General features: G+C 46.0%; 1 long non-coding RNA gene and 1 other non-coding gene across 2 annotated transcripts in view; one reads left to right on the top strand and one right to left on the bottom strand.

The window, feature by feature from the left end:
- The window catches only part of LOC128581218 (uncharacterized), a 30087-nt gene extending 20768 nt beyond the window's left edge, over positions 1-9319 (top strand). Inside the window, exon 3 of the long non-coding RNA XR_008378781.1 lies at positions 7023-9319. This is a non-coding gene — a long non-coding RNA (uncharacterized LOC128581218). The remainder of the gene's footprint in view (positions 1-7022) is intronic.
- Positions 2081-2242, bottom strand: LOC128582827 (U1 spliceosomal RNA). Its single transcript, XR_008379257.1, has one exon. It is a non-coding gene; the product is annotated as a U1 spliceosomal RNA (small nuclear RNA).
- Positions 9320-26149: the final 16830 nt, after the last annotated feature.

Genomic DNA, 26149 nt, shown 5'->3' with positions numbered 1-26149 from the left:
ATGTATCAGGTAAATTTAGGACAAAGTCTTTCCGGCTCTTTTGAGGACTCATGTCTGGGGCCCGAGAGAGTAGACTACTAGGAAGAATCTGTCACAGAATGCATCTACAGCCAGATACCTTTTTGCCCAAAACAGAAAAAAAAAAATATCTCAGCAGGCAATAAGTCAAAGATAGTGGACATTGCTTTGGTTGGAGAAAACTCTGGTTTAAGCAGCTTCCTGGATGTGGAAGAACATAATGTGCTTCAGGGACATATTAAGTTTCTCCCCCTGTTCCTTGATAGCTGCTCTAGGTGTGAATTATGCAATTCTAGATTGATATGTTAAGCACTTTAATGACCTCTGTCTGCTTCTTTTGTGACATCTGAACCATCTTATTTATGCTTAGGGCCAGATGGCTCATTGAGTATGGAAACAAGCTCACCCTTTTGAGTAAAAATAAAAACAGCCAAATTAAGATGTCTGGTTGGCATTTATAAGGAATAATGTTATCTGGGAATCTTGAACTGTAGAGTCTTCATATGAAAAATGATTATAACGAAAGAACTGTGTATTTTTCATTTTCAAAGTATTTTCATATCCATTTTCTCATTTCATCTTTTTTTTGTAGAGACAGAGTCTCACTTTATTGCCCTCGGTAGCGTGCCGTGGCGTCACACAGCTCACAGCAACCTCCAACTCCTGGGCTTAGGCGATTCTCTTGCCTCAGCCTCCCGAGTAGCTGGGACTACAGGCGCCCACCACAACACCCGGCTATTTTTTTGTTGCAGTTTGGCCTGGGGCCGGGTTTGAACCCACCACCCTGGGTATATGGGGCCAGTGCCTTACCCACTGAGCCACAGGCGCCGCCCTTCTCATTTCATCTTTAAGGTGAGGCAGACAGGAAGTATATGTCCCCTTAACATGATACCGATCAGCACCATTTATGGAAAAGGCAACAGAAGTGTGAAAAGTTTAGGAGACTTCTGGATGGGAATTAGCAAAGGACCAGGGGATAAGAATGGATGATTCCAAGACTCAGGCTCTTAATTTGTTCTTAAAAAACAAAAAACTAAAAACTAAATGCAGACGTAGAATTCCATCACAGAAAATAGGAGAGTACTAAAAAGACATTTTCACCTTATAAGGTGGTTGTTACTATAAAAATCACCGGGGGGCTTTGGCCTTCACCCCACAAATTCAGATTCAGTAAGGCTGGGAGAGGCCTGGGAATCTGCTGTTTAATGGACTTCCCCAGGAGATTCTCAGGTAGGTCCCTTGGACCATATTTGGAGAGAGTTGGACACTCAGCTTTTTCTTTGCTGAATTGATTCAGGCCAAATCAAGAATATTTGGTCTCATATTCTATCTCCAGAGTAATATCTTCTCCCCCTCTGAAGATCAAAGCTTGCTTATTTTTGAAATTTTTCTTCAACAAGCCCCAAGTAGTGACTGTCCCTAAACTCAAAGCAAATCCAAGCTTCAACTATATTGTATCATGTTGACTTACAGTGGGGCAATAAGAGCAAACGGCCTGAACACTGTCTATTCAGGAACGTTTACAAGCATACTCTTATGAATTCCCCCTTGAACAACTGAAACTTCCAACTGTGGGTTGAAATATTGAGACTTTTCATGAGCAAATAGCCTTCTGAGTTCTTCTTTACTACTTATGCTGGAAATTAATACAACCAGATGTCTATTTTCAGCAAGCAACTGTGAACTCTAGAAAGTTTAAGCTGCTGTAGGATATATTAATTTGCTAGATCAGTTACCAAAGGGTTCTAGTGGTCAGTCAAGAGAAATAATGACAGCTAAATTCCACTGTGACTCAAGCCAGACATTTTTACAGGCCTGGTTTCTAAGAGCCTGAGAAATTCTTAGTGTTCCACTTTCACTGATTCATAAGTCCCTTCTCAATTACCCAGAGAGGATGGTTACTGAACATTGGCATGCTGTTCCAACTCTGTTTAATAGTTACTTTAAATCATGGTCACTATGTTCTCAGTTGTGGTTTCAATGTACTTACAGTGGCAGCTATATGCATGAAAATAGGCCCTAATTTCACAGGGTAGAAGCAGGAATTCTTTTTTTTTTTTTTATAGGGAAAGCGCGAACGCAGTCCCCCACTACCACAAATTATGCAGTCGAGTTTCCCACATTTGGGGAAATCGCAGGGGTCAGCACATCCGGAGTGCAATGGATAAGCCTCGCTCTGGGAAAACCACCTTCGTGATCATGGTATCTCCGAAACAGGAATTCTTAACCATGGCTAATATCAGAATCACCTAGGAAGCTTTCAGACACATCCAGATGCTAGAGACCCACCCCAAGCTTAGTGACTCAGAATCTCTTGGGATGGATCTTGGGTGTGTTTGTTTATTTGTCCTTACTTTTTTTTAAAACTTCCTGGGAGTCCCTACCCTCCCCCCTCTCCCTTAAGAAGAAACTGATATGTTTTTGTGCTTTTCATAGAAGTAAGATCTGTCATTCATGAAGACTTCATGGGCTCGTGGCTTTGTAACACACGTCTAACCCTTCTAAGAACTCCCTGGGTAGGAATTATTATTATTATTACTTTTTTTTTTTTTTTGACGTGGTGACTCACACCAGTAATCCTAGCACTCTGAGAGGCTGAGGCAGATGGATTGCCTGAGCTCACAGGTTCAGACCAGCCTGAGCCAAAGCAAGACTCCATCTCCAAAAATAGGCAGGCATTGTGGTGGGCGCCTGTAGTCCCAGGTACTCGGGAGGCTGAGACAAGAGAATCACTTGAGCCCAAGAGTATGAGGTTGCTATAAGCTATGATGCCATGGCACTCTAATGAGGGCAATAAAGTGAAACTCTGTCTCAAAACAATAATAATAATAATAATAATAAAAAGGACTATAGAATCCTGTTAGTAAAATGAATGAAGACTCAGAGCAAACATAATTTGGGGCATAAATATACCTGACTTGCCCTCATGACCTCAGGGGAAATTATAGGTTACCATCCATGAATGAATGAATGGTTTAACTCATCTGTTGTTGTTCTTTTTTTTTGAGACAGACTCTAGCTTTGTTGCTGTGGGTAGAGTACAGTTGCATCATCATAGCTCACAGCAACCTCAAACTCTTGGGCTCAAGAAATCCTTCTGCCTTAGCCTCTGGAGTAGCTTGGACTATAGGTGCACTACCCTGCCCAGCTAATGTTTTCATTTGGTAGAGATGGGGGTCTCACTTTTGCTCAGGCTGGTCTTAAACTCCTAAACTCAAGCAATCCTCCTGCCTCAGCCTCCCAGAGTGCTGGGATTACAGGGCAGCCCATCTTTTATTGTCCTTATTTCAATAGCAGTGACAATACCACCTTGGTTTTTATACAGTCTTTTACCCCAAGAGGTTAAATCACTCAGCAGATGACAGAATTTGTCACTTCCCATTTCAAAGAACTTTCTCAACTATCTGGTTATTCCAAGTGCTTGAAAGGAAAGGCAGAGAATAAAGACCATCTGTATGGCAAAGTCAGGAAGCTCCCTCACCCTATTACTCCATAGTGGTTCGTATGAAGAGAAAAGGTTTTGAAATAATGGCTGGTCTTCAAGACTAACAAAGGGCATCTTAGGAAATAAAGCATTAACAATAACAGCTTAATACAACAAGGAAGGCTGCAGAGGAAGGGAACATTAAGAGGTCTGGATATTACAGAAGGAAGCTCCTTGGGGTTATTGCTCTAGGACTTGGGGTAATCTGTATAAAAAGAAGAGCCTCATGATATAATGGGCTTTTCTTCAAGAGCAATAAAAGGCAGATTAAGAAAATGAAGAAAATGCCAAATCTCTCATTTCCCTGCGCACACATGCGCACACCCTTAACTTAATGCCATCGTCATCCCTTCCCTCTTCCTCGATACTGCATAGCAATGACTTCCATGTAAGATTAAGCCCATTTTCTTTTTTTTTAATTTTATTTTTTTATTTTTTGAGACAGTCTCAAGCTGTTGCCCTGGCATCACAGCTCACAGCAACCTCAAATTCTTGTGCTTAAGCAATTCTCTTGCCTCAACCTCCCAAGTAGCTGGGACTATAGGCACGCACCACAACACCTGGCTATTTTTTATTGTTGTTGTTGTTGCAGTTGTCATTGTTGTTTTGGCAGGCCTGGGCTGGTTTGAACCTGCCAGCCTCAGTGTATGTGGCCGGCACTGTTTCTACTGAGCTACAAGTGCCACCCTAAACTCACTTTTTTTTTTTTTGGAGACAGAGTCTCACTATGTCGCCCTCTGTACAGTGCTGTGTTGTCACAGCTCACAGCAACCTCAAATTCTTGGGCTTAAAGGATTCTCTTGCCTCAGCCTCCCAAGTAGCTGTGACTACAGGCACCCACCAAAATGCCTGGCTATTTTTTTTTGGTTGTAGTTGTGATTGTTGTTTGGCAGGCCTGGGCTGAGTTCGAACCCACCAGCTCCAGTGTATGTGGCTGGTGCCCTAGCTGCTGAGCTACAGGCGCCAAGCCACCTAAACCCATTTTAAACATGAGAGTGAAGACCACCCCCCAAACCAGAACATTTTTTCCTCATTATCACCTCATTAAGATGCCCCTAAGGTCCTTACTCTTTATATGACAATATCATACAAGGAACAGGTCCTGAGTGCCTGCGATGAAGCATGACTGATATTTAAGACCAAAAACTCAAGAGCATTTGATTGCTTTTGCCTTTATTCAGAATGGCACTTTTATGCGAGGCCATAAAGTGGTGAATTTCCTCTCCAGAGCTGAGAGTGTTAGTTGGGGCAGGTGGCGCAGGAAGGTCTAGGGTAGTGTGGGGGAGCTCCCGTATGGCCCCTGGAGCCAAACAAGAGACTCCGTATGACTTCTCTGTAACCTGCGGTGTTCCTCTTACTGAATCCCGTAGCCACCTCTGAGAAATGGAAGGGAGGAGGAAGTGACGTCAAGGAGGAAAAAGTCAGATAAAAGCAAATTGTCCCTAACTAAGATGAGTCATACCCCTTTCAACCAACTAGTTCTGAGAAAAGGAAACCATCGTTGCCTGAATTTAACCACTGAGACTCCAAACACTGGGATGAGACTACATGTGGGTATGGAAAGATTTCTGCCTGCCTAGACACACTCTGAGCACAGAATCTCCAATTTCGGTCTTCCTTCAAACTCCTCTGTCATTTCGGCCTTTGCAAGGAAGGGGAATAAAAACAATGGTTGTGGCTCCAAGTTGAGTGGGCGTACAGCTGCTCCACCTCCATCCACTCAGCCCATTTGGGGATGAGGGTGGTGAGTGGTAGTCGTACGAACACTGCCAGGTTACTGCAGCTTCTTTTTCCCCCTTCCATAAATTCTATTAGGTTATTGTAGCTTCAATCTCCCATACAATCAGGTAGACATTCCGACATTGTCTTCTTTTTTCAAACAGCTTTTTTGGGGTATAATTTATATGCCATATACTGCACTCATTTAGTGTGCAATGTAATGGTTTTGGGTATATGACATCATTTATTTTATTTTATTTATTTATTTTTTGTTGAAACAGAGTCTTACTTTGTTGCCCTCGGTAGAATGTCGTGGTGTCATAGCTCACAGCAACATCCAAATCTTGGGCTCAAGCAATTCTCTTGCCTCAGCCTCTTGAGTAGCTGGAACTACAGGTGCCCACCACAATACCCGGCAATTTTTAGAGATAGGGTCTTGCTCTGGCTCAGGCTAGTTTTGAACCAGTGAGCTCAGGGCAATCCATCCACCTCAGCCTCCCAGAGTGCTAGGATTACAGGTTGAGTCACCGAGCCCAGGCAGGAACCACATTTTAAAATTAATGATGTCAGCCAGGAAAGGTGGTTCACACCTGTAATCCCAGCACTTGGGAGGCTGAGGTGGATGGATTGCCCTGAGCTCACAGGTTCAAGACCAGCCTGAGCAAGAGCGAGACTCTGTCTCTAAAAAAATAGGTGGGTGTTGTGGTGGGCACCTGTAGTCCCAGCTCAGAAGCCCAGGGCAAGAGAATCGCACCCAAGGGTTGAGTTGGAGGTTGCTGTGAGCTATGACACTACAGCACTCTACTGAGGGTAACAAAGTAAGACTCTGTCTCCAACAAAAAAAAAAAAAAAAAGAAAAGCTTGATATTAAAATGTGGTTCTTATATTTTCTTATCATTAATAAAATTTTCAGAGTGTGGGGCAGTGGCTTATACCTGTAATCCTAGCACTCTGGGAGGCCAGAGGACGGATTGCTTGAGCGTACAAGTTCAAGACTAGCTTGAGCAAGAGTAAGACCCCATTTCTACTACAAATAGAAAAACTAGCCAAACATTATAGCCTGCACCTGTAGTCCCAGTTACTAGAGAGGCTGAGATAAGAGGACTGCTTGAGCCCAAGAGTTTGAAGTTGCTGTGAGCTATGATGACACCATGGCACTCAACCCCAGGGCAACAGAGGGAGACTCTGCATAAAAAATAAATAAAAAAGAATTTTCAGTACTGCCACCGAAGAAGGAAAGAAAACTGAAATACAGAAGAAAATGATAGTAGAAGTACAGGAGGGAAAGGAGAAAAATGAGGCAGAGACAGAAAGAAAGGAGAGAAGTTCAAAAGAAGATTGCTTCTGGACTTCTCAATCTTTTAGTCCAGATTCAAAACCCAGCATGGCAGCGTCTCCGCCCACAGGTGCTGGCAGAATGTGACAGTCTCAGGCAGCAGTGGAAAGTTATGGAGGAGCGGACCAGAACAGGCTTTGTGGATCGGGGCTGGGAGAGAAAAAGCCTTCTGGAAGGCCGCAGGAAATCTCAGACCTGCTCAGTTTTCTGGCGGGAACCAGGCACGCCAACACAGAATGATAGCACAGTGACCTGAATCAGGTGCCAATTCAACTCAGTCCTTTTTTTGCTTCTCCAATTGCAGCATGTAATGAGGTAAAACAGCAGATTAGGAAGAACTTTTTTCTTTTTTGTTTTTAATGAGAATTCAGGGAAGTTTTCAGGTTAACTGAGAAGTATGAAAGTATTTAACCTCCATTCAGTTAACTGCCCTTTATTAACATTTCCCCTTCTCTTTGTTCCAAGAACTTTTTCAAAACAAGTTCACCATGTGGCGTTTGGACCTGGTTATGACCAGACGGTGCGTGTCACCATTACTGCATATAAATCAGCCGGGAGCTTGATTTATAAGGACCAGAGGATTCTTCAGAGTAAATGCTTCTGGGAAAGAAGAGCAGAACGTTGGTGCTCTGTGAGTGGAAATGGGGCTGCTCAGATGTGATAGATACAAAAGCTGTGCAGCTCCTCACCCCAGCCCTCCACCCTGCCCGCTGTTTATAATGGTCAGTTGTCTGCATGGAGGCCCACACTTTGGGAAGGAAGGTCCAGGAAGTCTTCAATAAATGACACTGAAAGTGGCTTTTTTATTATTATTTTTTTTTATTTTTTTTTTTGAGATAGGGTCTCATTCTGTTGCTCAGACTAGAGTGCAGTGGCATTGTTTCCTGCAACCTGAGACTCCTGGGCTCAAGTGATCCTCCTGTCCCAGCCTCCTCAGTAGCTGAGATTCCTGGGCTCAAGTGATCCTCTTGTCCCAGCCTCCTCAGTAGCTGAGACTCCTGGGCTCAAGTGATCCTACTGTCCCAGCCTCCTCAGTAGCTGAGACTCCTGGGCTCAAGTGATCCTCCTGTCCCAGCCTCCTCAGTAGCTGAGACTCCTGGGCTCAAGTGATCCTCCTGTCCCAGCCTCCTCAGTAGCTGAGACTCCTGGGCTCAAGTGATCCTCCTGTCCCAGCCTCCTCAGTAGCTGAGACTCCTGGGCTCAAGTGATCCTCTTGTCCCAGCCTCCTCAGTAGCTGAGACTACAGGCACATGCCACCATACCAAGCTCATTTTTTCTACTTTTTTTTTTTGAGACAGAGTCTCAATCTGTCACCCTGGGTAGAGTTCCATGGTGTCATAGCCCACAGTAACCTCAAACTCTTGGGTTTAATTGATTCTCTTGCCTCAGCCTCCCAAGTAGCTGGGACTACGGGCATCTGCCACAACACCCAGCTATTTTGTTGTTGTTGCAGTTGTCATTGTTGTTTCAGCAGACTTGGGCCAGGTTTGGCCTCCGTGTACATGGCCAGTGCCCTACCCACTGAGTACGGGTGCTGTCCTTTTCTACTTTTTTAGAGACAGAGTCTCACTCTTGCTTAGGCTGTTCTTGAACTGACCCTCCTGCCTTGGCCTCCCAAAGTGCTAGGATTATAGTCATGAGCCACTGTACCCAGCCCCTTTTACTTTTTGTAAGGCTTACATTCTATTTTGCTCTTTTCCTCAGAGACCCATGACAGCTATAAAACAGGTGGAATAAGAAACAGTGACGAGCTCACAAGAGAATACTGCCTTCTGCCCCACATGCTACCAAAGGACAGTGAGAAAACCTTATTCATTAGAATCACAGATTTTTAGAACTAGAAGCCATCTGAAAGCCCTTGGTTGGGGACATCTGATATTCATGCCCCCCCACCTCGGCATCCCTTCTTCCTTCTTTTGTTTCTAGCACCCTGATTTGTCTTTGAGACATGAACACTTTTTTTTTTTTGTAGAGACAGAGTCTCACTGTACAGCCCTCGGTAGGGTGCCATGGCGTCACACAGCTCACAGCAACCTTCAACTCCTGGGCTTAGGCGATTCTCCTGCCTCAGCCTCCCAAGTAGCTGGAACTATAGGCGCCCGCCACAACGCCCAGCTATTTTTTTGTTGCAGTTTGGCCGGGGCCGGGTTTGAACCCACCACCCTCGGTATATGGGGCCAGCGCCCTGCTCACTGAGACATGAACACTTTTAAACTCTCAGACCTCTGGATGGGGCAGACCTGCTCCTAGCTCCAAATAGTGGACACGAAACCCAGGCCCAGACAGTAGCTAGATTCCATCCTTCCACCTCTAATAATTCATTTAGGACGGACACATGACTCTCATTAGTCCAAAGAGAATTTAGGTGGGGGGTATTAAAATCGGGCTCTATTTCTGGCAGAAGTGCTATCTGTAAGGATAATGTCATGCTGGAGCTACTGGCACATAGAGTGGACGTGCCTGACTGTGAAAGTGTAAGGAAGTGGCCAAATCACAGAAACTTTGTTTGAGACCCTGGATCCAGCTATACCTGAAGCTAATGTCATCTCTGAAATTTTCAATATGTGAACAAGTAAATCCAGTTTTCAGCTTAAGCCTGTTTGATTATCTATTTGCAACCAAAAAAGAGTCATGGCTATCTACCACCTTGTTCTTTTCTTTTTACAAGTCCAAATTAGAAAATGGCATATTCAGCATCTCAAAGTTAGGAACAGAATTGGACTAGCATCTAAGCCTTCTGATGTCCAGTCTAGGGCATTAATGTATACATGATCTATGTGTTTATGATTTAATAAAAAAAAAAAGAATGATAACTATTGGCTACAGTTAAGTATTTTCAAATATTACATGGGATATAATTACAGTAAAAAAAAAATTCATTGTTTATCTGGAAATCAAATTAAATGAGTGTCCTGAATCTTAACTGGCAACTCTACCAGTTCTGACACTTCATGAACTCATCTCAGAAAAAGTGCTACATACCTCATTGGTCAATATCACCATGTCACCTTTGAAGAACTCCCCTTGGGAAGCTCTGCACCAATGCCAGTGCTCAGGCCATTTTCAAAGCAATTTTGGAACTCTCTGTAATGTCCATCAAAGCCGTCATTGTATTACCTTGATGTCCTGAATGTCATTTCCTGTATCTTCAGGTAAAGAAAAAAGGCATTGAGGATCAGATCAGGTGACTAGGAGGGTATTCCAATATAGTTATTTGTTTACTGGCTAAAAACTCCCTCCTAGGCAGGGCCATGTGAGTTGCTACATAGTCAGGATACAAGAGCCATGAGTTGGCCAAGATTTTCAGTTAAGATTTTCCTGTTTCTCTGTTGATGTTTACTTGGTCTGCTATGTTTCCCACAGTAAGCCAATGATTTAGATGCATAATTTGATACATTGTTGATGATATTTTTGTCAGTTTTGCTGGTTACTAGCCTCCCTGACCTCTCCATCGGTGACACTTTCGCTTCCATCAGAAAAATATTCAATCCATTTGGATACTGCGTTTTCTTCATGGCATTATCCCCATAAACCTGCACTAACATGTCTCTCATTTCACTTGCCAAGTTTAACAAGAAATATACAAATGTACAAATATACAAATGTTTGTTCACTGCACTAATTCAAGCTCAGACAGATACTCTTTTTTTTAAAATTGAGACAGAGTTCGCTTTGTTGTCCTCTGTAAAGTGTGATGGTGTCATAGCTCACAGCAACCTCAAACTCTTGGATTCAAGTGATTCTCTTGCTTCAGCCTCCCAAGTAACTGGGACTACAGGTATCCAACATAACACCCAGATATTTTTTTTTTAGAGATGGGGTCTCACTCTGGCTCAGGCTGGTCTTGAACCCATGAGCTAAGGCAATCCACCTGCCTTGGCCTCCCAGACTGCTAGGATTACAGGCAGGAGCCACCGCACTTGGCCAGACAGATAGTCTTTTTTCTTTTTCTTTCTTCCTTTTTTTTTTTTTTTTTGAGACAGAGTTTTATTATGTCGCCCTCGGTAGAGTACCATGGCACCACAGCTCACGGCAACCTCAAACTCTTGGCCTTAAGTGATTCTCTTGCCTCAGCCTCCCAAGTAGCTGGGACTACAGGCGCCTGCCACAATGCCGGCTATGTTTTTTGGTTGTAGTTGTCATTGTTGTTTGGCAGGCCCGGTCTGGGTTCAAATCCTCCAGCTCCAGTGTATGTGGCTGGTGCCCTAGCCACTGAGCTACAGGCGCTGAGCCTAGACAGATATTCTTAATAGATGGTGCACAAAAATCACACACCAGCTCGGTACCTGTAGCACAGTGTTTACCGTGCCAGCCACATACACCAAGGCTAGCAGGTTTGAACCCGCCCCGACCACCTAAACAACAATGACAACTGCAATAAAAAAAAAAATAGCCAGGTGCTGTGGCGGGCACCTGTAGTCCCAGCTACTTGGGAGGCTGAGGCAAGAGAATCACTTAAGCCCTGGAGTCTGAGGTTGCTGTGAGCTGTGACAGCACAGCACTCTACCGAGGGGGACATAGTGAGACTATCTCAAAAAAAAAAAACCCAAAAACAAAAAAAAACACACACTGATAATAATGAACGCCACTCAACAAAATGCTGTCACATATCCACACAACTGTGAGACACTGATCCACCAAGGTTATGAAACCTTACCGAGTTCTTCCTATAGTGCTGCCAATGTCAGTACACCATGGCGAGTTCATGAATTTAATTGTCAGACCTTGTATATAGGAAGGACTTAGCACAGTGCCTGGCACGTAGGAAATACCAGGAAATGGGAGGTATTCCCACCGGGAGCACAGCTCTGAATGAAAACTTGGTGGGTCTGAGAAATGTGGCAAGGGTTGGATTAATAGGTCCTGTGTCACCTGTGTTGGTCTGAACCTCGATGACAGTTTCTGAAGGCCAAGGAGAGGCTGGAGCAGAGAGACTGTGAGGTAAGGCCCTTGGCCTTCTTCTAAATTTGGGTCCCTGCTCTGGGTTCACAGTACCCATATGATGCTGGTGTCCGGTCTGTCTCTACAGCTGCGAGGGTTGCCAGCTGCTGTTAGCCCCTAGGAGGCCAGTGCTGCTGCCATGCTCATGGTCCCTGGGAGTCACCTGGCAGGGAGGACAGCGTGTACCCAGACCTCGAGGCACACTGAGTGCTCTGACTTAGATGTTCCTGGAACATTCCATCGCAGTCATGCAATGTAGCAGAGAAAGTGAAAAACAAAAAAACACCAAAATACCCCAGGCTCTCCATGAGGAGGAACAAAAGAGAAGGAGAAAGAAAAAAAAATCAGAAATAGAGGCTTGTACCAAGTCACACTGTGTTTAAGGGCCAAGTGAAGGGAGAGGACACAGGAGCCTGTCAGAGCCTGAGGTCTCCCCACAGTGATGTTGCCAGCACCTGCTGAGAGGGAGAGCTGTTCATCTGAGGCTCCAGCATCTTCCAGGCCCTCTCTTCCCGACCCAGCAGCTCTTTAAGGTCAATACTCCGCAGTGATCTACCTCTCAACTCTTCCCTGGTAGGTACCAGTACCTGCAACTGTGTGGACAGGTTGTCTTTAAACACCTACTGCCTCAGTTTCTCATTTGCTAAGTGGGGATAGAGCCTTAGGACCACTCACTCAATAAACTCAGAGCTTTATCTCGATCTTGTTTATTAACATGGCATCAGGAGCATGAGTTTTTAAGATAGACCACCATTTGAATTCTGGCTTGGCTGTTTACTTTGCACTTTGGGGAAAGTGTGTCATCAACCTCTCTAGACCTCAGTTTCCTTAGCTGTAAAAAGTCTCTGCCTACGCCTCCTGCCCCGTTAGACTGATGTGTTCAGGTTGGCCACCCTCCAAGTTCCCTGGAGACCCTGTATCCAATGTGCAAAGTGTGGTCTCCTCCCTGGCAAGCACTCAGTCAGTAGTGGCCCCTGTGACTTCCTGAGCACTCCATGGTACCTAGAAGCTCGGGAGAAACAGATTCAGTTGACAACATTCCATGCCCTCCAGGGTTTTACAATTTGGTTGAGAAGATAGATTATTAAATCATTAGAGAAAAAGATGCAAATACTTTCCAATAATTACACTGTGTGGTTCCAGATGTAAATGCTGTGGCATTGGACTTGCACGGAAGGAGAAGGGTAGCAAGAGGCTATGGGAGGTGATGCTGGGTGTGAGACGTGAGCAGGACAACTGGCTGCTGGGCTGACCTTAGAGACGGTGCTCCACCAGGGACCCAGGAGATATCCCTAGTCTATAAAGCATGTCACCCTTGCCTTGTTCTTTAGATTAGCATTAAAAAAAAAAAAAAATCCTAACTCAAGCCATGTGCTTGCAGTAATCAGTCCTCCTCACCCTTCTAGGACATTCCACTTAATCAACTCCCCCTCACACACACACAGTCCCCGTCAGTGGATTAGAGAAGACAGAACTGTCTCTGCTCCCACCCAAGCATGCAGATTTTGCATCTGGGCTCAGACCAGACCCCTCAGTCTTCTCCCTGAATCATCTGTATCCCCCAGGGTCAGAGTCCCATATTCCACTGTGTGAGGGATGTAGAGAAACAGCAGACAGGGCTAGGCTGTGAAGCTGCTTCTAGTCTAACCACAGGAGATACAACCGTTGCTTAACTTAGCCTCTAATAGATTATCAAACAGGTCCCAGGTGTGGTTAAATCCTTTCTTGGGGGCATTCAAGTGGACAGTCTTCCAGATGTTTCTCAGACAATTGGAACAGCCCAGTTGTGTTTCTTTCATGTGTGTTATTTCTGGTAAGTCTCCTAACACCCTGTTGAGAAAGGCAGGGAGCTGTTGCTATAATTCCCATTTAGGTGATAGGAAACTGAGCTCCAGAGAAGGAAAGTGACCTGCCCTGGGTTAGGCAATTGGAACTTGAACTTTAATCGCCCAGCTGTAAATCTGCAATACTCTCTATAGAACCATCATCAAACCTTCTCTACAGCTCTTGAAGGCAAGGCAAGTCTCTATCCAACTCCCTCTCTCTTGGGTTGCTTACATTTTTATTCAGTGCTGTCCTGAATAGCTCTCTGAGGAACTAAATCCCTGATTTGCAGAGTTTGCCAATTTCTGTAGTGTAAATACTCCTACTATGACTGATTGCAAGCTACTAATGTGATATCAGCCACTCAAGAAATTCCTGAAAATTTAATAATTGGCTCTTAGAAGGCAGAGCAAGATGGCTCCAGCACACCACTGTCTACAGCAGTGGTTCTCAATCTTCCTAATGCCGCAATGTATTTTCATTGTTACAAAAGGGGTCGCAACCCACAGGTTGAAAACCGCTAGTCTACAGAACACCTTACACGTGATGGAATGCAGACACATCTGGTAAATTCAATGGTTGTGATGCATGTCCATCCATCCAAATTCAAATATTCTGGGGGCAGAAGCTTGACTCTAGTTCACCCTGAGGGATAGATGGGATCCATAGGGCTTGGAATCTTCTGGATCTGAGCTCCCCAGAGGTCAAGTAATATCATCAGTTGGAGGCCTATGGTGCTAACAGAGAAGGAGGGAATAACAGACTTAGAGAAGAAGGAATGAAAGAATATGGTAAGAAGAAGGGAAAAGGATGGAGTGATATAAGACAGAAGTGAGGAAGGAAGAGAACGAAGGAAGGGAGAGAGGGAGGGAGGAGAGAGGGAGAGAGGAAGGAAGGAAGGAAGGAAGGAAAGAAGGAAGGAAAAAGGAAGCTCATAAGATGAGCACTGGTGGAAGGGGGCCTCTCCCGAGGTTGCCTCTATCAGGCCCTCCATTCCAGTGTCTATCACATAGCAGGTGCTCAGTGAACACCGGCGGCCAAGGATCCAGTCAGGCTTAGCAGAGCCTCCTGTCCTTGCATTTGATCTTATCTCCCAATGAGATCCTAAGATCTTTGGAAACCAGAGACCATATTATTCATTTCTGTACCCACAATAGAAATGCTTGTGGTCTAAGGGTTTACAGATATTATTTACAACTCTGCAGAAAACAGGCTCAGTAGGAACAAGTACAGTGTCCAAATTTACACAGCTGTTAAGTGACATGGCCAGGATTCAGACTCTCTCTCTGCTCCTCCACGCTGCTTCTGAAAGGGTCCGAAATCTTTCTGATGATTTCTGATTAGTCTTCTCACCCAGAGAGAGAGCTCCATTTCCCTTCTTCTCTATAGTAGCCATTTTTCATTTGTCACGGGGCACACATAAGAACGCAAGTACATTGACATGTGACACATATTCTGCAAGGCTTGGCCTGTGTGGGCTAAATATTAACCTGCAGTGATCATGAAATAATGAGGCTTCCCAAGTCCCCACCTCAGCTCTTTTGAACACATAGCAAGTGTGGGCTCAGGCAGAGAGCAGGTGGGCGTGTTTGGGTTTTGCCATCGGGAGGATTATTACATAGTTCTAGTCATTAACAACCTTGTGAGGGGTATAGTGCCCCTTTTACCATTGGGAAAGCTGAGGCTTAGGGAGTTGAGTAATCTGCTGTATTAGCCAGATCTCAAGATGAGGACTTGGGAGCAGGTATTCATTTGGGAGGTGATCCCAGGAAGTGAGGGTGTAGGTAGCGGAGAGAAACTGCAGTCTCTGTTTCAGACACCTGGGGCTTAATCCTGCTGGGGACCTGCTGAGGAATCATGTGCTCGGTGTCTCATCCCCCCCCCCACGGGGTGAGGAAGCTGAGAGGTTCGTCCATAACAACTGCTCCTCTTTGGGGGATGCCTCTTTTGGAGGGTTATGTCCAGGGCACTCTGGCTGCCCAAGCTTAGGGACTAAGCAAGCTTCCTTGGCACCAAAGAAAGACCCTGGGTACTTGTGGGTGGAAACTGTCGCAGACTCAGGGAACTTTGGGTGAACATGAAGGTGAGCCAGGGCAATGTGGGGTGTGCTTGCCCAAGGTCATGCTCTGAGTAGTAGGAGGAGCTACACTGGGAGTCAAATGGAGGTCTGTTTCATGCCAATACTCATTTTCCTACTGGGACACCAAATGCTGCAGCCCAGTTAAGGAGGCAGAATCCACAAATCTTGCAGGTGGAATGGATGAGCAGTGGGGAAGGGGTGGAAGGCAAAGGGCAGTCCCGGGTTTCAGGCTGATTGGCCCTGGTGCATGGAATTCAACCATCACCTGAGAAAAAGAATGCAGACCCCCAGGGATACGATGACTCTACGTTTGCAGGTACAACTGAGCTGCTCCGGGCACCTCCATTCTGGCCACACTTGTTTCCTTTTAAAAATCCAATCTTTGTATTTTGCAGCTCAAATCTATGGGCAAGAACAATAAGATAAACACAAGGAGCAAATTCACAAAAGCCCCATGGGAGGGAAGTGAGCTAAGAATACAGGCCGTCCCAGGGCCACCCAAGCCTCTTTTGAAGTGTGCAGAATAACTAAATATCTAAAACAAAACAATATAAAACACACACACACACACAAAACCAACAAAAGTCAGGGGTTCTGTTTCTCAGGGCTCCTTAGCCAATGACGTCTCTGGTGCCCATTTTAAATGGCACTGTTTGTTCAGGAGCCGAGCAGGTGCTGTCCTCTCTTATTCACACCGTGGACAAAGCAGAGTCCTGGCCTAGGCCATCAGGACAGCCATTAGCAGCGAGAGCGCAGGAAGGGAAGGCTGCGCCAACCTTCCCGCATTGAAAAGGTTTTGTTCGGTTTCTTTCTTTTTTTAAAGTAATTTCTTCTTGGCAAAGCCCCTGGACTGAAATCTGACTAAGCTCTGTATCCTAATTAAAAAAAGGAAAATTGAAACCTGAGGGAAGCCATGAATGGATGTGGCTGATGCTTTAGCCTCTGTGCCCCTTCCCAGCTGACCCCTCTGCTCTGCCCTCACTTGTCACTGCAGGTTGGTGCTTCAGACTATGGGCCTGGGGAAGCCCTGCTGGAGGGAACTCAGGGATCACCCCCAGGGTCATGCCCTTGCCTTGTTTGAATGAGCAGAAAACAGGCCCAAAGAGCCTCCTTCCGGCATCCCAGGACATTGTGTCCACCCACAGAGCGGTGTCTTCATGTGACAGATGGCAAGAGACCATCCTACATGGGCCTAGACAGAACCAGTTTCCAATTCCAGCTCAGCTGCTTCCTAACCCAGTTGGTAGCCTAGGGCAAGTCACTTTACCCTTTGAGTCTCAGTTTCCCTGTCTGTGAACTAGGGATAATAGTACCCACCTCATAGAGTTGTGGTGAGGATTAAAAATAAAAGATCACAGTAGTGCAGCTATTCTCAAACAGTTTGATCTCAGCAACTCTTTACACTTGTAGAAATTACTAAAGACCTGACTTTAGAAAACTCAAGACAGGGTGCAGGGGCTCACATCTGTAATCCTAGTACTCTGGGAGCTGAGGTGGGTAGATTGCTCAAGCTCAGGAGTTTGAGACCAGTCTGAGCAAGAATGAGAACCTGTCTCTACTAAAAAGAAAAAAAAAAAATAGAAAGGACACATGCCTGTAGTCCCAGCTACTTGGGAAGCTGATGCAAGAGCTTGGCTTAAACCCAGGAGTTTGAGGTTGCTGTGAGATGATGCCACAGCACTGTAGCCAGGGTGACAAAGACTCGGTCTCAAAGAAAAAAAAAAAAAAGAAAATTCCAGGAGACATGTTCCATTGGCCACCAGAGTGATGACATCTCCATGCTTCACACATCCTCTGGGAAATTCTAGTGTATACTTAAGAAAGAATGAGAGGTGCCTGGCGCGGTGGCTCACATCTGTAATCCTAGCACTCTGGGAGGCCAAGGTGGGTGGATTGTTTGAGCTCGGGAGTTTGAGACCAGCTTGAACAAGAGCAAGACTGTCTCTAAAACTAGCTGGGCATTGTGGTGGGTGCCTGTAGTCCCAGCTACTTGGGAGGCTGAGGCAAGAGGACAACTTGAGCCCAAGAGTTTCATTTTGCTGTGAAAATGAACAGCACTCAACCCAGGGTGATAAAATGAGACTGTCTCAAAAAATGAAAGAGTGAAAAAAGCAAATGGTGCCCTAGTAATATTATGAAAATATCTTGAAATAATTTTGACCTCACAGACCCCCTTGGAAAGGTCTTGAGGACTTTGAGAACTGCTGTATCGGCACACAGAAAACCCTCAGCATAATGCCTAATACCTGGGAGGTTCTGTTCATGGTTCCAAGGGCCAGTGTTTAGGGTCCAGGTACTTGACATTTCTGGCTGGTCAGAATGGCTGGGTAGGCGGGCCCTGCAAACTTGGCATTGAAGGGTAAATGCCACTTGGAGCATGGCTAGCAGGAGGCTCTCCCACTGGGCTAGCCGTGGGACTTCGTGATTCTTCCAGACTGTACCTAGACTTGCAGGTGGCTCGCAGCCCATAGGGGTTGGTGAGGAGGTCTTTGTGGGCAGGGCTTGTGAGGCTACTTCTCTGGGAGAGGATGGTCCATGAGATTTGGGCCAGCGCACGTGTGCCATGTAAAGCAAGCTGGAAGAGAGAAACGCAGTAACAAGGCTTTGAGGGCTTCCAGATGAATCTTGCTGCTTATCCTGGACGGCAGAGATTTTGTCTGTTTCCATGTGTGAAAAGCAGAGTCAATGTTGACTTCCAGAGTGGCTGCCAGAATTAAATGAAACACCTTTGGTGAAATGGGTGTGTTGTGGAAAGGAAAGGAAGGTAATATTATCTAGCAACCAAGATTCATGCAGAAGGTCTCTCAGTTGGACAAGTCCAACACCTCGCTTTAGTTGACTTCATAGGGAGTCGCTGAATTCTGATCAGTGGCCCTGAATTTGCCTTGTTCTTTTGTGGGAGGGGTTCGCACTTTCTATCCACAGCCAGGGCAGCACTGCAGGGACTCTTCTAGAAGGGCTGGGTTCCTCACCCGCCCTCATCTCAAGGCAAATGCTGGTTCCCAAGAAGAGTTACAGGGCCCAGGGGATCCCTCTGCCTTCGGGGCCTGCTGTGGTCTCACTTGCTTCTGGGTTTTCCTCTCCCTGGGCCATCTGCTAAGTGACTTGGTGGCCACCAAGGGTAGAAGCCTGCCTGGTCCTATCAAGGGTGAGAGGTGGTGTCATTAGCACCTACTGCCTGCCCAGCTGCACAAGCAGAGGCCCCTGAACTCAACGTGACTGCCAGCACTGAGAGCAGGAGGGGACGGCAGGACCCATGGGCAGGGAAATAAGCAAGAGAAGCAAAAGCCACCCTTCTGAGAAGGAAGGACAAGACCTGGGATGACCTGGGATGATACTGACCACACTAGGCAGCCCCTCCTAGTATGCCACACGATGCCAGGTTGCATCTTTACATATCCTAGGGTTGGCAAATTTAAGCTTTGCAAGTGACGAGGTCTCTGCTACTCAGTTCTACCCTTGTAACATGGACAATAAATAATTCAATGGGGGTAGCTGTTTTCCAATAAAACTTTATTTAAAAAAAAACAACAAAAAACAGGTATCGGGTAGGTTTTGCCCATGGGCCATAGTTTCTGAGCCCTGGTATATACCTGTGAGACCAGTCTCTAGAACTCTACAAAAGCAGTTTTGTTGTTGGCCTCATTCTGTAGCTAAGTCAACTGGCTCCGAGAGGTTAAGTAATTAGTGTGAGGTTACACAGTAGGTAATGATAAACCAGAATGGAAATCCAGTTTTCACTTCCAAACTGATGCTCTTGGGTCTTGACTTTCAACCAGCCTGAGACGTACTCTGTGGTTCTGTGAGACTCCTGTGCAGGAACTGTGACACCCAAGGGGAGAGACGCTAGGGTGCTGCCACCCTGCCTGCTGGGGACTCCAGAGGAAATCCAGCGGCCATCACCTGCAGTCACCAGATACCATGTCTTCCTGAGGAGATGGCCAGAGCTGGGTGACAGCTTAGGCACGGCCAGCATGACTCAGATGGAAACTGGTCTTGGCATCAGCTCCCTGGCGCCCAGTTAAACTTTTGACTTTCCCAATTAGAGAAGTTGAAAGTTCTGCTGGTCACTTCTTTTTTCTTTTAGGGAAACAATTTTGTTGTTAATTATTTACCAGAAAATGGGTCCCTCTCTCTTTCTCTTGCTCTCTCCCCCTTCTCCCTCTCTCCCTCCCTTTTCCCCCCTCCTGGAATTATCTTCCCTTCAGTTCCCTCCTCCGAAGGTTTAGCACTGTGTTAAACCTCCTCCTCTAGACGGAGGAGCTCAGGGGCTTCTCCCTCTAGACAAAGGGAGGGTAAAGTGCTCAGGGAGAGAACTGGGGTATTCCCTGGAGAAGTTGCCTTCTGCAGGCCAGCCCTGGCCGCCTGTGTCTGATGTATGACTTAGGGATCCATTTCTCTCTCTCTTGAACACACACACGCCCAGCCTCATCTGTTACTACGTGCATTTCTCCACTCTTTTCCCAGAAGCTGCCTGGGCTAGGGTGGGGAAGACTCGCAATCCCATTGTCCCAGAGGTTAAACATTAAGTTGGGCACAAAGTTTGCTCCCCGCCCCCACTCTCTGTGGCCCTTAAATTCCCTTTTGGCCACACCTCCTTGCCAAAGCCTGAGGTGCTAATGACCTGATTTACATCTGTGTAAATCCCAGCCCAGGCCACTAATGAGGCCTGCAGTGAACCCAATGGCCAGGGCTGGCTGGCTGGGGCTTCACGTGGAGTGGAAATTCATAAGTTGTTCACCCAACACAGGCCCTGGCAGAGACCCACAAAACAGAAAACCAGGCCTGAACCCTGTCACGAGCACTGAGGCAGCAGGGAAAGAGTTAAGTGACAGGCAGGTGACCAACATACTGCCACACTCTACTCTGGAGTTGGAAGCACCTTCTTCTCTCAATTCCCAGGGTGCAGGGGCTTAGCCCAGGACCATGCATAATTGATAACAGCAGCAAGGCCTGATTTCCCCAAGCTGGTAATGACAATGAATATTCACCTCATCACAGCCAAGGATAGGGCACCCTCGCCTGGGTCACTGAGAGTCTACCTCAGTCCGGCACTTTGGGACAAAAATCTCCCCCTGCTGAGGCTAGGGGTGGAGGAGGGGCAGCTCTGGGCTGTTCCTAGTGCAGTAGTGCCAAAGTTGGCTTCAGGTCAGACTGCTGGGGGCTGGGTTGCTTCTCCACAGCTTACTCACTCATGGTGTGACCTTGAGATAGTCGCTCACTTCCCAAGCCTGTTTTCCCCATCTGTGAGGTGGAGACGGCAATAATTCTACATCTCTGGCAGAGTATTGGGAAGTTACATGAGCTGGTGCTTGTGAGTGCTCTGAGCGACACCTGGCACACGATGTTCAATGATTTTGTCCATTTATTTCAAAGTTGATGGCCCTAAAGGGGATGAGAACAGAGGCATGGCAGGAAAAAGACAGGGATTTGGGAGAAAAGACGTTGGAGAATTTTTGAAAACTCTCCAGGCACAGACCAATGCAGTCTGGAGGTCATCACTGGCTATCTGATTTCAAGCATGCCCTCTCTGAGCTCAGTTTCTTCATCTATAAAATGGGAATGAATGTGGGGGAAGCTCACCTTCCTGCCTTGTAGACTGGCAACAAGCTTCATGTGAACTAAGGAGAGAGGAAGAGCTTTGGAGCCGATAATTCCTTCCTGTGTGGTGGTTAATTTTATGTGTCAATACGACTGGGCTAAGGGATGCCCAGAGAGCTGGTAAATGTCACATCTGGGTGTGTCGGTGAAGGTATTCCCAGGAGAGATTAGCATTCAAGTCAGTACTGAGTAAAGAAATCTTGCCTAATTTGTTGTTGGCACCCAAATTAGAAAAAAAAGGCAGACAAAGTGCATATTCACCCTTTTCTGGAGCAGGGACGGCAACCTTCTCCTGCCCTTGGGCATTGGTGCTCTTGGTTCCCAGGCTTTTGGATTCAGACCCAGACTTAACACAAGTCCTGCTGATTCTCATGCTTTGGACTCAGATAAAACGACACCACCAGCTTCCATGGTTCTTCAGCTTACAGACAGCAGGCTATGGGACTCTTCAGTCTCCATAATTGCATGAGCCAAGTCCCATAATAAATCTCTCCCTCCCCTTACCTATCTAATCCATTCATCTGTCCATGTTTATATCTCCAACTGGTTCTGTTTCTCTGGAGAATCCTGTTCAATGCATGTCCCAAATGTGATGGATTGTTAAGGACATGAAGGTAGCATCCATCAGTTGGGGCGTGCTCCTGATAATAATCATGGTGGTGATAACAGCACAAACTCAAAGTTCTCCAGGGCCAAGAACCACACCTTTGGGGCCAGGCGTGGTGGCTCACACCTGTAATCCTAGGTCTCTGGGAGGCTGAGGAAGGCGGATTGCTTGAGCTCAGGGGTTTGAGACCAGCCTGAGCAAGAGAGAGACCCTGTCTCTATTAAAAATAGAAAAATTAGCTGGGCATTTTGGCGGGTGTCTGCAGTTCCAGTTACTCAGGAAGCTGAGACTGAGGATCACTTGAGCCCAAGAGTTTGAGGTTGCTGTGAGCTATGATGCCATGGCACTCTGTCGAGGGTTACAGACTATCTCAAAAACCAAAACTGAAAACCAAAAACTAAACATTGAGCATACACATAGTACTTCCTAGGCTAGGGTCTATGAGAGATGAAAATGAACAAAAAATGATCCTTGCTTTCAGAAAGCTTGTTCTCACTCAGTGTGGGTGATGGGCTTGGATCCAGTACCTGTCATACAAGTGAAATGTGTTAAGTATCTGGAAGGAAATAATTCTGAGCTGTAGCTAAAGGGACTGGGGAAGCCATTTGGAGGATGTGATATCTGGGTTACGCCATGTAAATTTCCAAAAGGTGAGATGGCAGGAAAAGGCTTTGGAAGGGAAGGGACCAACGTGAGAAAAGGAATGGGGTGAGGATCAGAGAGTGTGGTGAATGGCAAATGGTATGAGTGGCAGCAGCAGAGTGCGTGAGAGCTGTGGGAGCTGAAGTGGTTGCCAAAGGCAGGGACAGGCGCGGGAGATTTGCCTGCGATGGTAAGAGACGATGGCTTTGTTCTGCGGGGCATTGGGGGGCCATTGGCAGTCCAGTGTTCACAGCAGCATTGTTGTCATGACCCTGAGCAAACGTTCTCACAGCCATTGTTCACCCTTATTTCCTTCCTGAGAAGTGGGTAAGATAGGTACTGTATTTCCACTTTATAGATGATAGAATTGAGACTAGGAACTGTCTAGTCAGGATCACAGAGTTAGTAAATAACTTTAACTTCAAAGTCAGTGGGTCGGACTAGAAACTCTTTAAGGTTCCTCTGTATCAGTTAGGTTTTTACAAACATCCACTAGAGAGTAGTCTACTAACCCTGACCATTCAGACAGCCACGGGCACATGTTCCCTGGGATGTCTTACAGAGGGCAGGAAGAATAGCCAATGAATGAATCAGAATCAGTGAGGGGAGGGTGATTAGTGAGTCTCTGGGCTGCTACATATCATTGCCCAGTTTGTGTACTGCATAGAAATGCCTAAAGGGACAAATGGCAGCTAAAGTCTTGGTGGAACTATGCTTTCCAAGCCTGTGCTCTGCTGTAGATTCTTCTGCCCAGAAGAAGCCTATTTTTCTAATTGGTCTACCCAAAGGGGGTGCCTTTTTCTAATTTATGCCAAGGCCCTATGAAGGTGGGCAGCTATCCCACCTTACTCCATAAGTGACTTTGACTGCAACATTGCCCTTAGGACCTAGCCAGCAAATAAGACCAAGCTACACTGAATTATCACACCGAACCTGACACTGCAGTGCATGGGACACCTCAACATCACTCAGTATTCCCATAGTAACCCACTGCAAATCACAAAGAATGTTTAAGCTCCTGGAGCTGTTCCCTTTCAGTGAGTTGTCACTTACTTCCCACACCCCAGCTCAGGACACTGCTTGATTTGGAGGACCCTCTGGGATGCTGACTTCCTTCTGATGGGGGCTGCAAACTCTGAAATGGAATCTCACAGTCTCCCCAATTAAATATGAAGGATGCCAGGAGATCTGCAAGGTTCAGCAACAGGCCAAAGTCTCCTCATCATAGGCCTATTGTCTTGATAAACCTGCTGCACCCTCTTTTATTATGGTGCACCCTTATTTCCTAAACCTGAATATCTTGCCTAGTTTTTTCATCTGCATTGTGGAGAAGAACAGAAGGGCCAAAAATGTTGCTTAATGGCCTGTGTTAGCTAGAATTATTCCAGTTACATGATGGAAGCCCAATTCATGTCACTTTAAGCAGAAAGGGGATATAATGACTGAGAGCCCAAGCATGTACTTCAAGGATACTGGATCCAGGAATTCAAGTGATGTCAGGAGGACCCAGTTTTCTCTATGGCTTGGTCATGCTTTCCTCTGGATTGCTTCTTCTGAGCAGGCTCTCTCTACTTGGCAGCAAAGTGACTTCCACCAGTAGAAGGTTTGTAACCTTCAGGCTTAAAACCTCACTGGGGAATTATGCCATCTTTTCTAGTGACTGAAAAATAAATGGTGTAGTCCAGTATGAGTCATGTACCTGGGCAGGGTCAGCTCCATCTGAACTGCATGGACCCAATGGGATTATTACAGAAAGGGGGACAGGTTGTCTCCAAAGGGATGCTGTCAGAGAAAAATTAATGTTCACTGCAACCCGGATTGAATCAATGATCTGGGCTTGGTATGGGTGCTCATCTGGGGAGGCTGTGACAAGTGCTCTGACACCATCCTTCTGGTAACAGTTCCCAGCCCCGACTGTGGCCAGGCTTCAGAGCTTGAGGAAGGAGGTTGTGGTGTCTGCAGGTTCCAGGCAATTCCAGCTCCAGCAAGTTTGCTTGCAGTGACCATCTGGGTAAGAAAGTCCACGTTCAGGGTGGTGCCTGTGGCTCAGTCGGTAAGGCACCGGCCTCATATAGCGAGTGTGGCAGGTTCAAACCCGGCCCCGGCCAAATTGCAACCAAAAAATAGCCGGGTGTTGTGGCGGGTGCCTGTAGTCCCAGCTACTCGGGAGGCTGAGGCAAGAGAACCGCGTAAGCCCAGAAGTTGGAGGTTGCTGTGAGCTGTGTGAGGCCAGGGCACTCTACCAAGGGCCATAAAGTGAGACTCTGTCTCTACAAAAAAAAAAAGAAAGTCCACGTTCAATGCAACCCTGATGAAACCACTGGGACCTTAAGAAACTGACTATGGCTGACATCACTTGAACTCTTGGCACCCACTGGGACAAGACTGTCTTGAAAAATGCTGTACAACTTTTAAGGACCACGTGTCTCTGAGGAACTATGAAATCCATGATGGAATTAACCTGGGGCTTTATTACCAATAGAAGAGAATTCTTACCCCCACTTCCCTGGCCCTCTGCTTCCTCTCTCAGCCCCCACACTGGTCTGGATGCTTGATAATACAAACACATCAATAAAAAACTTAGAAGTAGAACTCCTTCCAAAAAAAAAAAAAAAGTTCACTGCCTTCACAATAACTGTGTACACAAACACACACATGTATTTGAACAAGGGTACAGTTTAAGCTCTTGAACCTACTTAAACACACATAGTAACTGGGATTATTAATTGTATTTACTGCAATCAAATACCGAAAATCAGCAGAAAATATCAGCTCTCCCATTTAAAACACCCAACTGTTACCTTCTCTCAGAAATCAAAAGGCAAATTACCTTCCTTTATTAATCATCTCTTTTCTTACAAGATTTCGCTTTTCTTTCTTTTCTTTTTTTGCACTGTACAAGGAGGTGGTGTGCTTTTATGCCATGTGTAGATCTTGGCAGCTAACGGGACCCTTTGATTTTCAAGTAAGAGTACTGTATGCGCAGAGAAGGCTGCAGTAGGCTGGGGACGGTACCTTTAGGTCCATGCCTTCCCCCAGCGCCACATTGGAAGGATTGGACTGAAACTTTAAACATTTTGAGTAACACCTAGAATATGTATAATTTATAAGCCACACACCGTTGGCTGTCAAATAGGCGATTGATCTGACTCGGCTCTTGTTAATTATCTTTCACATACATTACGCCTTAACAGATCTTCAGTATACTGTGTATCAATATTAATAAGATTATAAAACACTATTGATAATTAGGAACAGAAAGAGACCAGGCCTTTGATTCTGGCTCTTACAGATGCCCCTGCCTCTCTCTAGATTAGAAAGCGGCCCCTTTCCATTTAATAATATCAGATCAGAACATCCATGTCCTAAAGTGGGTTATTAGGAGACAGCTAAGATTTGCACCAGGATGCAAGGGGCTACGTGAAAATGAATCTGGGAGCTTCACTGATGTGTGAGGCATTTATGAACCTTGTCTACAGGAGGCTGAACGGGGCAGGGGAGGTTCTAAGAGGGAGCTGTGACCACTTTCATTAGCCAAATTCTTCATTTTCTTTGTTCAGACAAATCAGCTTGGTTTGGTTTTGCAGGATATTTGCCAGGATGGCATTTTTATCTTGTCTTCCTCAATTGGATGAAAGAAGCCCCTTTGGGAAGACAGAACAAGGGGCTGCTGAGATTCAAGGTGGATTTCAGGCCTGTCCCATTTTGGACGGCACTTTATTTTCTAGTTTTCCTCTTCCGAAGAGCCTCCTCTTTCATCTTTTTTTTTTTGGGTTCACAAACTCATTAACATCAAACAGGCAGATCTGCCACTAACTAGGAAAACACAAGAGATTTCACATATAAATAGAAAGCGTGGAAGCACCATGCCAGGTCCAGGCCTCCATCCAGGGGTTC

The sequence above is a fragment of the Nycticebus coucang genome, chromosome 3 (genome assembly GCF_027406575.1).
Source record: "Nycticebus coucang isolate mNycCou1 chromosome 3, mNycCou1.pri, whole genome shotgun sequence".
NCBI lineage: Eukaryota > Metazoa > Chordata > Mammalia > Primates > Lorisidae > Nycticebus > Nycticebus coucang.
Note: the sequence above shows the minus strand (reverse complement) of the source record. Positions and strands in the feature narration are given on the sequence as shown.